This window comes from Macaca nemestrina, chromosome 13 (genome assembly GCF_043159975.1).
Source record: "Macaca nemestrina isolate mMacNem1 chromosome 13, mMacNem.hap1, whole genome shotgun sequence".
Taxonomy (NCBI): Eukaryota; Metazoa; Chordata; class Mammalia; order Primates; family Cercopithecidae; genus Macaca; species Macaca nemestrina.
In genome coordinates this window covers 63,803,652-63,816,132 of record NC_092137.1, presented here as the reverse complement: position 1 = coordinate 63,816,132, position 12,481 = coordinate 63,803,652, and the positions used below count along the sequence as shown (strand labels likewise).

General features: G+C 39.5%; 1 protein-coding gene across 20 annotated transcripts in view; it reads left to right on the top strand.

Moving 5' to 3' along the window:
* The window catches only part of WDPC (WD repeat containing planar cell polarity effector), a 675,061-nt gene that overhangs the window by 227,464 nt on the left and 435,116 nt on the right, over nt 1-12,481 (top strand). The window contains exon 2 of one of the 20 annotated variants that reach the window (XM_071076807.1): nt 1,302-1,351. The exons of the other annotated variants lie outside the window; for them this stretch is intronic. The gene's annotated coding sequence lies outside the window, so the exon portion shown is untranslated. The remainder of the gene's footprint in view (nt 1-1,301; nt 1,352-12,481) is intronic. 20 annotated transcript variants of the gene reach the window in all.

Genomic DNA, 12,481 nt, shown 5'->3' with positions numbered 1-12,481 from the left:
ATACTGTATATAAGAAATGATGAATTTGAGGGTCTTAGTTTTTGAAATCTTAGAATAAATGCTGATGTTTCAGAGAAGAGATTTAGATCATTTTGAAAGATTTATAAAGTAGGCTTTAGTGGATAGTGGTTGACTGGATGTGAGTAGCAAGGGAGAAGGAGGAGAAAAGACACATATATGTTTCTGCCTTGAGCAATTGAATGAATGGTAGTATTATTTACTAAAACTGGAATCACAGGAAAATAGACAGATTTGCCTGGTGAAGAGAAGTTCAATTTGGTCCTTGGTAAGTAACATTATAAGGAATTCTTATTTCAGGAGTTGGGGGTAGGTGAAAGGGAAACAGCATACCTTTCTATGGGTGTGTGTGTGTGTGTGTATATATATATATATGTGTGTGTGTAACACATGTTTTTATTATATATATTTTATATATATGCTTGAGATTAATTTTGTAGATGGAAATTGAAGCTGTGGAAGCAGATATGATCACCCAAGGATGGCAGATAGAAGAGGACTTAGGACGGAATTTTGAGGAATATTAGACACAAGCAGAAAAATGGTACTTAAGGAAAAGTAGACAGAAAGATAGGAAGTAAACTAGTTTGGGAGCAAAGAGAAGAAAATATTACTAGAAAGAGGAGATGTTAACAGTTTCAAATAATAGGAGAAACCTCAAATGAGATAAGGCCTGAGAAAGATCCATTAGCTTTAGGAACAAGGAAATCATTGGTGATCTTAGCGAAAAGTTTCCTTTTGTGGTGAAAATAGAAACCATAGTGCAGGGATTGTGAATACATGAAGAAAACTCTTTCAAGAGTTGGTTTTTAAACCAAGGAGAATGGTGGTCATTGGAATTAGAGGAAGGGGTATGTGTGTGTTTCTTAAGATGGGAGACACTTAAATATAGTTAATACTGTTAGGAATGTGTGAGATAAAGAATCTACGCATGAGAACATAGGAGAAGCCAGTATAATTATGGCAGAACCAAGTTTTACAGAAGACAAGGAGAGAGAGAGAAAGCATTGATTGATGCATTTGAAGATGTTTAAGACAGAGTGGAAGGAAGTTCAGAGGGTACTGCAGACAGGTCTGGCCTGGAGGGAAGCAGTGGGAGATGGCATAGGAAAGACAGGGGGTGAGCACATTTTTATTGCATAAACAACTAAATTTCAGATCTCCCTTTCTTACTATTTGGAGCAACAAGATCAGAACCTTGAGTGGAAGTAGCCACTGATGTGGGTGTGTTCTTATGTATGTCTTCCTAATTCCTGTTTATGAGAATTTTTTTTTTTTTTAAGATGGAGTCTCACTCTCATCCAGGCTGGAGTTAGCAGTGGCTCGATCTCAGGTGACTGCAACCTCTGTCGCCCTGGTTCAAGCGATTTTCCTGCCTCAGCCTCTCGAGTAGCTGGGATTACAGGCTCCTGCCACCATGCCTGGCTAATTTTTGTATTTTTAGTAGAGATGGGGTTTCACCATCTTGGCCAAGCTGGTCTTGAACTCCTGACCTCGTGATCCACCTGCCTCGGCCTCCCAAAGTGTTGGGATTACAGGCGTGAGCCACCGCGATTTGCTGAGAATAGTTTTAAAATATCTTTTATGCTAATGACCTGGTAATTTTTTTTTCTGGTTTCCATTAAAGTATAAAACACTTTCTTGACTATGGTGTTTTTGTTTCTGAATTCATTAATTCTGCTAATTTTATTCTTTCCCTTTAATTCAAATTTCCATTGAGGCTCTTTTTATTTTTAATTCCTTTAGGTGGATGCTTAGCACAAATGATATTTTCCTTTTTTCTGAGACAGTCTCGCTCTGTTGTCCAGGTTGAAGTACAATGGCAGGATCCTGGCTCACTGTAACCTCCGCCTTCCAGATTCAAGCAATTCTCCCTGCCTCAGCCCCCTGAGTAGCTGGGATTACAGGCATCCAACACCATGCCCAGCTAATTTTTATATTTTTAGTAGAGACTGGGTTTCACCATGTTGGCCAGGCTGGTCTCGAACTCCTGACCTCAGGTGATTCACCCACCTCTGCCTCCCAAAATGCTGGGATTACAGGTGTGAGCCACCATGCCCGGCCAACAAATGGTATTTTCATCACTGTTTAACATACATACTTAAAACTTTTTCTGCTGATATGTTTCTTTCACCCATGGTTGTTTAGAAGTGTGTTTCCTGATTCTTAATATATGGACATTTATTTTTATTCTTTTTTTCTTGAGTTCTAGCTGAATTAGTTAGAAAATGTGTTTTACTGGGCATGATGGCTCATGCCTCTAATCCTAGCCACTTGGGAGGCTGAGGCTGGAAGATTACTTGAGGCCAGGAGTTTGAGATCAGCCTGGGCAACGTGGCGAGACCCCAGTCTCAAAAAAAAAAAAGGAAAGAAAATGTATTCTTTATGATCAAAGTACCTAACGTTTGTCAAGATATGGTCCATTTGATTTTTTAATGTCCAAATTGAGTTTTAAAAGAGTACATACTCTGTAGCTTTTGAGTATAGTATTATCTACATGCCAATTGTGACAGATTGGTTAATGCTGTTCTAAAATCTATACCTATTCTGATTTTTTTTTTTTTTCTGATTGCCATTCAGGAAACTAAGAGTAGATTTACTAATGTTAGTTTTTGTTTTATGTATTTTGAAGATATGTTATTGGATGCATATTAATTATAAATTGTTTTTTCATGGTGAGTTGAACCTCTGTCATTATAAACTGACTCTCTTTATCTTTAGAAATAATTTTAAAAGCTTTTTTTGCTTTATATTAATATAACTGTACCAGGTATCTTTTTGTTAGTATTTTCATGAAAAATCATTTTTCCTTCTTCTTACTTTCAATCTTTGTGTTTCCCTATATTTTAGATGTGTCTCTTATAAGTATTATGTAATAATTATGTTTGCTTTTTAAAAAAAAAGTTGAGATTGCTTCTAGTATTTATTATGTTTCTTTTGAGTTATATGTCTTAAGTTTTTAATATTTATTGTTGATGTATAATAGATGTACATATTTTCAGAGTATATATGATAATTTTGATACAGTCATATAATCAAATCAGGGTATGTAGAATCTCTCACCTTAAATATTTATCTTTATGGTAGAAATATTTGAATTATTCTCTTCTAGCTATTTTGAAATTTATAATAGATTAGTGTTAAGTATAGTCATTCTACTGATCTGTGAAACACAATTTGTATCTATTAATAAACTGCTCTTCATCATCCCCCACCCCACCTTCCCAGCCTCTGGTGCCCACCAGTCTACTCTCTGTCTTCATGAGAGCCACCGTTTTTTTTTCTCTTTTTCTGCCTTCCACATATGAATGAGAACCTGTGATATTTGTCTTTCTCTGCTTGGCTTACTTCACTTAACATGATGACCTCCAGTTCCATCTACGTTGCTGCAAATGACAGAATTTCATTCTTTACAATGGCTGAATAATATTTCAATGTGTGTGTGTGTATGTGTGTATACATACCACATTTTCTTTATCTGTTTATCCATTGATGGGCACTTGGGTTTATTCCATACTTCAGCAAATTTTGAATAGTGCTGCAATAAAATGGGAGTGCAAATATCTCTTTGATATATTGATTTCCTTTCTTTTGGATATATGCGCAGTAGTGGAATTGCTGGATCATATGGTAGTTCTACTTTTAGTTTTTGAGAAATCTTCATACTGTTTTACATAATGGCTGTATTGATTTACGTTCCCACCAATAGTGTTTAATAATTGAGCTTGCTCTACTTTTTCGCTACATCCGTGTCAGCATCTGTTTTTTTTTTGGTCTTCTTGATAATAGCCATTCTAACTGGGATAAGATGATGTCTCTGTGGTTTTGATTTACATTTTGTTGATAATGAATGATGTTGAGCATTTTTAATATATTTCTTGGTCATTTGTACGTCTTTTTGGAGATATGTCTTCTCATCATTTGCCTGCTTTTTAATAGAATGATTTGTTAAACTGTCTTTTAAACTAGGTCACTCTTTCATGTTTCCCAGATCTCTAATCTGAAATTAATTATTTCTATTGAGTTTCTAATTTCAAGTATTATATTTTTCATTTCTAGTTTATTTACTTTCTCAGAAATCTTTATTTTTTTTTTTTTATTATACTTTAAGTTCTAGGGTACAAGGGCACAATGTGCAGGTTTGTTACATATGTATACATGTGCCATGTTGGTGTGCTGCACCCATTAACTTGTCATTTACATTAGGTGTATCTTGTAACGCTATCCCTCCCTGCTACCCCCTCCCCACAATAGGACCCAGTGTGTGATGCTCCCCTTCCTGTGTCCAAGTGATCGCATTGTTCAATTCCCACCTATGAGTGAGAAAATGCGATATTTGGTTTTCTGTTCTTGCGATAGTTTGCTGAGAATGATGGTTTCCAGCTGCATCCATGTCCCTACAAAGGACACAAACTCGTCCTTTTTTATGGCTGCATAGTATTCCATGGTGTATATGTGCCACATTTTCTTAATCCAGTCTGTCACTGATGGACATTTGGGTTGATTCCAAGTCTTTGCTATTGTGAATAGTGCTGCAATAAACATACGTGTGTATGTGTCTTTACAGCAGCATGACTTATAATCCTTTGGGTATATCCCCAGTAATGGGATAGCAGGGTCAAATGGTATTTCTAATTCTAGATCCTTGAGGAATCGCCACACTGTCTTCCACAATGGTTGAACTAGTTTACAGTCCCACCAGCAGTGTAAAAGTGTTCCTATTTCTCCACATCCTCTCTAGCACCTGTTGTTTCCTGATTTTTTAATGATCGCCATTCTAACTGGTGTGAGATGGTATCTCATTGTGGTTTTGATTTGCATTTCTCTGATGGCGAGTGATGATGAGCATTTTTTCTTGTGTCTGTTGGCTGTATGAATGTCTTCTTTTGAGAAATGTCTGTTCATATCCTTTGCCCACTTTTTGATGGGGTTGTTTTTTTCTTGTAAATTTGATTGAGTTCTGTATAGGTTCTGGATATTAGCCCTTTGTCAGATGAGTAGATTGCAAAAATTTTCTCCCATTCTGTAGGTTGCCTGTTCACTCTGATGATAGTTTCTTTAGCTGTGCAGAAGCTCTTTAGTTTAATGAGATCCCATTTGTCAATTTTGGCTTTTGTTGCCATTGCTTTTGGTGTTTCAGACATGAAGTCCTTGCCCATGGCTATGTCCTGAATAGTATTACCTAGATTTTCTTCTAGGGTTTTTATGGTTTTAGGTCTAACATTTAAGTCTTGAATCCATCTTGAATTAATTTTCATATAAGGAGTAAGGAAAGGATCCAGTTTCAGCTTTCTACTTATGGCTAGCCAATTTTCCCAGCACCATTTATTAAATAGGGAATCCTTTCCCCATTTCTTGTTTTTGTCAGGTTTGTCAAAGATCAGATGGCTGTAGATGTGGGCTCTGTTCTGTTCCATTGGTCTATATCTCTGTTTTGGTGCCAGTACCGTGCTGTTTTGTTTACTGTAGCCTTGTAGTATAGTTTGAAGTCAGGTAGTGTGATGCCTCCAGCTTTGTTCTTTTGGCTTAGGATTGTCTTGGCAATGTGGGGTCTTTTTTGGTTCCATGTGGACTTTAAAGCAGTTTTTTCCAATTCTGTGAAGAAAGTCATTGGTAGCTTAATGGGGATGGCATTGAATCTATAAATTACCTTGGGCAGTATGGCCATTTTTACAATATTGGTTCTTCCTATCCATGAGCATGGTATGTTCTTCCATTTGTTTGTGTCTTCTTTTATTTCACTGAGCAGTGGTTTGTAGTTCTCCTTGAAGAGGTCCTTTATGTCTCTTGTAAGTTGGATTCCTAGGTATTTTATTCTCTTTGAAGCTATTGTGAATGGGAGTTCATTCATGATTTGGCTCTCTGTTTGTTACTGGTGTATAGGAATGCTTGTGATTTTTGCACATAAATTTTGTATCCTGAGACTTTGCTGAAGTTGCTTATCAGCTTAAGGAGATTTTGGGCTGGGACGATGGGATTTTCTAAATATACAATCATGTCATCTGCAAACAGGGACAATTTGGCTTCTTCTTTTCCTAACTGAATACCCTTTATTTCTTTCTCTTGCCTGATTGCCCTAGCCAGCACTTCCAACACTATGTTGAATAAGAGTGGTGAGAGAGGGCATCCCTGTCTTGTGCCAGTTTTCAAAGGGAATGCTTCCAGTTTTTGCCTATTCAGTATGATATTGGCTGTGGGTTTGACATAAATAACTCTTATTATTTTGAGATATGTTCCATCAATACCAAATTTATTGAGAGTTTTTAGCATGAACGGCTGTTGAATTTTGTTGAAAGCCTTTTCTGCATCTATTGAGATAATCATGTGGTTTTTGTCTTTGGTTCTGTTTATATGCTGGATTACATTTATTGATTTGCATATATTGTACCAGTCTTGCATCCCAGGGATGAAGCCCACGTGATCATGGTAGATAAGGTTTTTGATGTGCTGCTGGATTCGGTTTGCCAGTATTTTATTGAGGATTTTTGCATCGATGTTCATCAGGGATATTGGTCTAAAATTCTCTTTTTTTGTTGTGTCTCTGTTAGGCTTTGATATCAGGATGATGTTGGCCTAATAAAATGAGTTAGGGAGGATTCCCTCTTTTTCTATTGATTGGAATAGTTTCAGAAGGAATGATACCAACTCCTTCTGGTACCTCTGGTAGAATTCGGCTGTGAATCCGTCTGGTCCTGTACTTTTTTTGGTTGGTAGGCTATTAATTATTGCCTCAATTTCAGAGCCTGCTATTGGTGTATTCAGGGATTCAACTTCTTCCTGGTTTAGTCTTGGGAGAGTGTAAGTGTCCAGGAAATTATCCATTTCTTCTAGGTTTTCTAGTTTATTTGCGTAGAGGTGTTTATAGTATTCTCTGATGGTAATTTGTATTTCTGTGGGGTCGGTGGTGATATCCCCTTTATCATTTTTTTATTGCGTCTATTTGATTCTTCTCTCTTTTCTTCTTAATTAGTCTTGCTAGTGGTCTATCAATTTTGTTGATCTTTTCAAAAAACCAGCTCCTGGATTCATTGATTTTTTGGAGGGTTTTTTCTGTCTCTATCTCCTTCAGTTCTGCTCTGATCTTAGTTATTTCTTGCCTTCTGCTAGCTTTTGAATGTGTTTGCTCTTGCTTCTCTAGTTCTTTTAATTGTGATGTTAGGGTGTCAATGTTAGATCTTTCCAGCTTTCTCTTGTGGGCATTTAGTGCTATAAATTTCCCTTTACACACTGCTTTCAATGTGTCCCAGAGATTCTGGTATGTTGTATCTTTGTTCTCATTGGTTTCAAAGAACATCTTTATTTCTGCCTTCGTTTCGTTATGTACCCAGTAGTCATTCAGGAGCAGGTTATTCAGTTTCCATGTAGTTGAGCGGTTTTGATTGAGTTTCTTAGTCCTGAGTTCTAGTTTAATTGCACTGTGGTCTGAGAGACAGTTTGTTATAATTTCTGTTATTTTACATTTGCTGTGGAGTGCTTTACTTCCAAGTATGTGGTCAATTTTGGAATAAGTGTGATGTGGTGCTGAGAAGAATGTATATTCTGTTGATTTGGGGTGGAGAGTTCTGTAGATGTCTATTAGGTCTGTTTGGTGCAGAGTTGAGTTCAATTCCTGGATATCCTTGTTAACTTTCTGTCTCGTTGATCTGTCTAATGTTGACAGTGGGGTGTTAAAGTCTCCCATTATCGTATGGGAGTCTAAGTCTCTAAGGACTTGCTTTATGAATCTGGGTGCTCCTGTATTGAGTGTATATGTATTTAGGATAGTTAGTTCTTCCTGATGAATTGATCCCTTCACCATTATGTAATGGCCTTCTTTGTCTCTTTTGATCTTTGATGATTTAAAATCTGTTTTATCAGAGACTAGGATCGCAACCCCTGCTTTTTTTTGTTTGTCTCTTTTGATCTTTGATGGTTTAAAGTCTGTTTTATCAGGGACTAGGATTGCAACCCCTGCTTTTTTTTTGTTTTCCATTAGCTTGGTAGATCTTCCTCCATCCCTTTATTTTGAGTTTATATGTGTCTCTGCATGTGAGATGGGTCTCCTGAATACAGCAAACTGATGGGTCTTGACTATCCAATTTGCCAGTCTGTGTCTTTTAATTGGACCATTTAGTCCATTTACATTCAAAGTTAATATTGTTATGTGTGAACTTGATCCTGTCATTGTGATATTAGCTGGTTATTTTGCTCGCTAGTTGATGCAGTTTCTTCCTAGCATCCTTGAACTTTACATTTTGACATGTTTTTGCAATGGCTGGTACTTGTTGTTCCTTTCCATGTTTAGGGCTTCCTTCAGGATCTCTTGTAGGGCAGGCCTGGTGGTGACAAAATCTCTAAGCATTTACTTGTCTGTAAAGGATTTTATTTCTCCTTCACTTATGAAACTTAGTTTGGCTGGATATGAAATTCTGGGTTGAAAATTCTTTTCTTTAAGAATGTTGAATATTGGCCCCCACTCTCTTCTGGATTGGAGAGTTTCTGCTGAGAGATCTGCTGTTAGTCCGATGGGCTTCCCTTTGTGTGTAACCCGACCTTTCTCTCTGGTTGCCCTTAACATTTTTTCCTTCATTTCAACTTTGGTGAATCTGACAATTATGTGTCTTGAAGTTGCTCTTCTCGCGGAGTATCTTTGTGGTGTTGTCTGTATTTCCTGAATTTGAATGTCGGCCTGCCTTACTAGGTTGGGGAAGTTCTCCTGGATGATATCCTGCAGAGTGTTTTCCAACTTGGTTCCATTTTCCCCGTCACTGTGAGGCACACCAATCAGACGTAGATTTGGTCTTTTCACATAATCCCATACTTCTTGGAGGTTTTGTTCATTTCTTTTTACTCTTTTTTCTTCACACTTCTCTTCTCACTTCATTTCATTCATTTGCTCTTCGGTCGCTGATACTCTTTCTTCCAGTTGATCAAGTCGGTTACTGAAGTTTGTGCATTTGTCACATAGTTCTCGTGTTATGGTTTTCATCTCTATCAGTTCTTTTATGGTCTTCTCTGCATTGATTATTCTAGTTATCCATTCATCCATTCTTTTTTCAAGGTTTTTAGTTTCTTTGCACTGGTTACGTAGTTCCTCCTTTGGCTCTGAGAAGTTTGATTGACTGAAGCCTTCTCTCAGCTTGTCAAAGTCATTCTCCATTCAGCTTTGTTCTGTTGCTGGCGATGGGCTGCATTCCTTTGGAGTGGGAGATGTGCTCTGATTTTTTGAATTTCCAGCTTTTCTGCACTGCTTTTTCCCCATCTTTGTGGTTTTATCTGCCTTTGGTCTTTGATGATGGTGATATACTTATGGGGTTTTGGTGTGGGTGTCCTTTCTGTTTGTTAGTTTTCCTTCTAACAGTCAGGACCCTCAGCTGTAGGTCTTTTGGAGTTTGAGGTCCACTCCAGACCCTGTTTGCCTGGGTATCAGTAGCGGAGGCTGCAGAAGATAGAATATTGCTGAACAGTGAGTGTTGCTGTCTGATTCTTGCTCTGGAAGCTTTGTCTCAGGGTCCCCTCCGTGTGAGGTGTGAGGTGTCAGTGTACACCTAGTGGGGGATGTCTCCCAGTTTGGCTACTCAGGGGTTAGGGACCCACTTGAGCAGGCAGTCTGTCCATTCTCAGATCTCAACCTCCGTGCTGGGAGATCCACTGCTCTCTTCAAAGCTATCAGACAGGGGCATTTACATCTGCTGAGGTTTCTACTGCTTTTGTTTAGCTATGCCCTGTCTCCAGAGGAGGAGTCTACAGAGGCAGGCCGGCCTCTTTGAGCTGTGGTGGGCTCCACCCAATTCGAGCTTCCCAGTAGCTTTGTTTACCCACTTAAGCCTCCGCAATGGCGGGCGCCCCTCCCCCAGCCGAGCTGCCGCCTTGTAGTTAGATCTCAGACTGCTGTGCTAGTAATGAGGGAGGCTCTGTGGGCGTGGGACCCTCCGGGCCAGGTGTGGGATATAATCTCCTGGTGTGCAGTTTGCTAAGACCCTCGGTAAAGTGCAGTATTAGGGTGGGAGTTACCTGATTTTCCAGGTGTTGTGTGTCTCAGTTTCCCTTGGCTATGAAAAGGGATTCCCTTCCCCCTTGTGCTTCCCAGGTGAGGCAATGCTTCGCCCTGCTTCAGCTCTCGCTGGTCGGGCTGCACCAGCTGACCAGCACCGATTGTCCGGCACTCCCCAGTGAGATGAACCCGGTACCTCAGTTGAAAGTGCAGAAATCACCCGTCTTCTGTGTCACTCACGCTGGGAGCTGGAGGCTGGAGCTGTTCCTATTTGGCCACCTTGGGCACGGTCACTCTTTTTTCTTTTTTTAAAAAACGTTTTCTGTTCTCTGCAGTATTTCCAACCTTGGTTTTTGTGTCTTTAGATATAAATATAGTTTGTTTATTATCTGCGCCTGATTCCAATATATTAAGTTTTTGAGTTTGTTTCTGCTTTCTAATGCTTTTACTGGTTGTTTTTTATGATACCTTGTTTTAATGTCATTTTTTAAATTTGAAAAATTAAATAAGGGTTTGGTCTCTGGAATGATAATGTAATTATTCTCCCAAGAGGAACTTTGTTTGCTTATGCTGTGCATTTGAGGTCACTTACAAGTCTGGCACCAGTTTGGGCTAAATGAAGATTTAAAATGCTTTGAATACACCAGTCAAGAGAATTTGGACTGTAACTCTATGCAGTGGCTTGCTTCAGGCTATGGTGTCTCAGGTACAGAATCCCTTGGCCTCCTTTCAGTGCCAAGGCAACTTTCGTTGGAGTTCTCTAGAGGTTGGAAAGATTGGGTGAGTTTACTTTTCTTTCTCTTTTATGTTGCGAATTCAAACTTGTTGTTAGAGTTGGATTGTCTATTAGATCTCCTATCTTGGGCAGGCCTGGACTCTGTCTTCTTTCCTCTTGAATTTAAAAGCTACATTACTGTTTTGCTCTGAGTTCATATTAAAGTCTCTGAGTTATCTAATCGCCTTTTACCATTTTCACTTCATTTTATTCTTTTTTTTGTTTTTTTGAGATGGAGTCTCGCTCTGTCTCCCAGACTGGAGTGCAGTGGCGTGATCTTGGCTCACTGCAAGCTCCGCTTCCCAGGTTCACACCATTTCCTGCCTCAGCCTCCCGAGTAGCTGGGACTACAGGCACCCGCCACCATGCCTGGCTAATTTTTTGTGTTTTTAGTAGAGATGAGGTTTCACTGTGTTAGCCAGGATGGTGTCGATCTCCTGACCTTGTGGTCCGCCCGTCTTGGCCTCCCAAAGTGCTGGGATTACAGGCGTGAGCCACCGTGCCCAACCCATTTTATTCTTTAGAAGGAACAGAAATCAATGTTACCCCATTTCTCCATTTTGCTGATCAGAGGAGCTAATTATAGGCTGAAGGGGTGGCCTGCCCCTCCACACCTGTGGGCGTTTCTCCTTAGGTGGAACGAGAGATTTGAGAAAAGAAATGAGACACAGAGACAAACTATAGAGAAAGAAAAAGTGGGCCCACCAGGGGACCAGCGCTCAGCATATAGAGGACCCATGCCGGCCCGGTCTCTGAGTTCCCTTAGTATTTATTGATAATTAGTATTCCCTTAGTATTTATTGATAATTTCTAATTACCATCTTAGAAAAAGGGAAGTGACAGGATAGTAGGATCATCGTAGGGAGAAGGTCAGCAGTAAGACATATGAATAAAGATCTCTGTGATATGAATAAGTTTAAGGAAAAGTGCTGTGCCTTGATATGCATATGCAAACATCTTCATAAACCTTTTTAGTGCTTAAAGAGCAGCATTGCTAGCAAGTCCCACCTTTCGCCCTGAGGCAGTTTTCTCTTTTCTCAGTAAACAGAACATACAATTTGTTTTACAGGAGATGTTCCATTGCCCAGGGACGGGCAGGAGACAGATGCTTTTCTCTATCTCAACTGTCAACAACCGCCAAGAAGCCTTCTTTCCTCTTGTACTAGTCCTCCTCAGCACAGACCCTTCACGGGTGTCAGACTGAGGGATGATCAGGTCTTTCCCTTCCCACAAGGCCATATTTCAGACTATCACATGGGGAGAAACCTTGGACAATACCTAGCTTTCCTAGGCAGAGGTACCTGCGACCTTTGTCAGTTTACATGTCCCTGGGTACTTGAGATTAAAAGAATGGTGATGACTTTTAACCAACATACTACCTTCAGGCACTTGTTTAACAAAGCACATCCTGCACAGCCCAAAATCCATTAAACCTTGAGTCACCACAGCACATGTCTCTTCCAAGGACAAGGTTGGGGGTAGAGTCACAGATTAACAGCATCTCAAATACAGAACAAAATGGAGTCTCTTAGGTCTACTTCTTTCTATATAGACACAGTAACAGGCTGATCTTTCTTTCTTTTCCCCACACAGGCTAAGGCCCTCCCAAGCATGGGTCTCATTTTTCTGCTTCAGTGAATATAGTATCCCACAACATTTTCATAGGTATAGTTCCTTGGTGTGCTGGGTTAGACTTAGGATCCTGAGAGGCATGA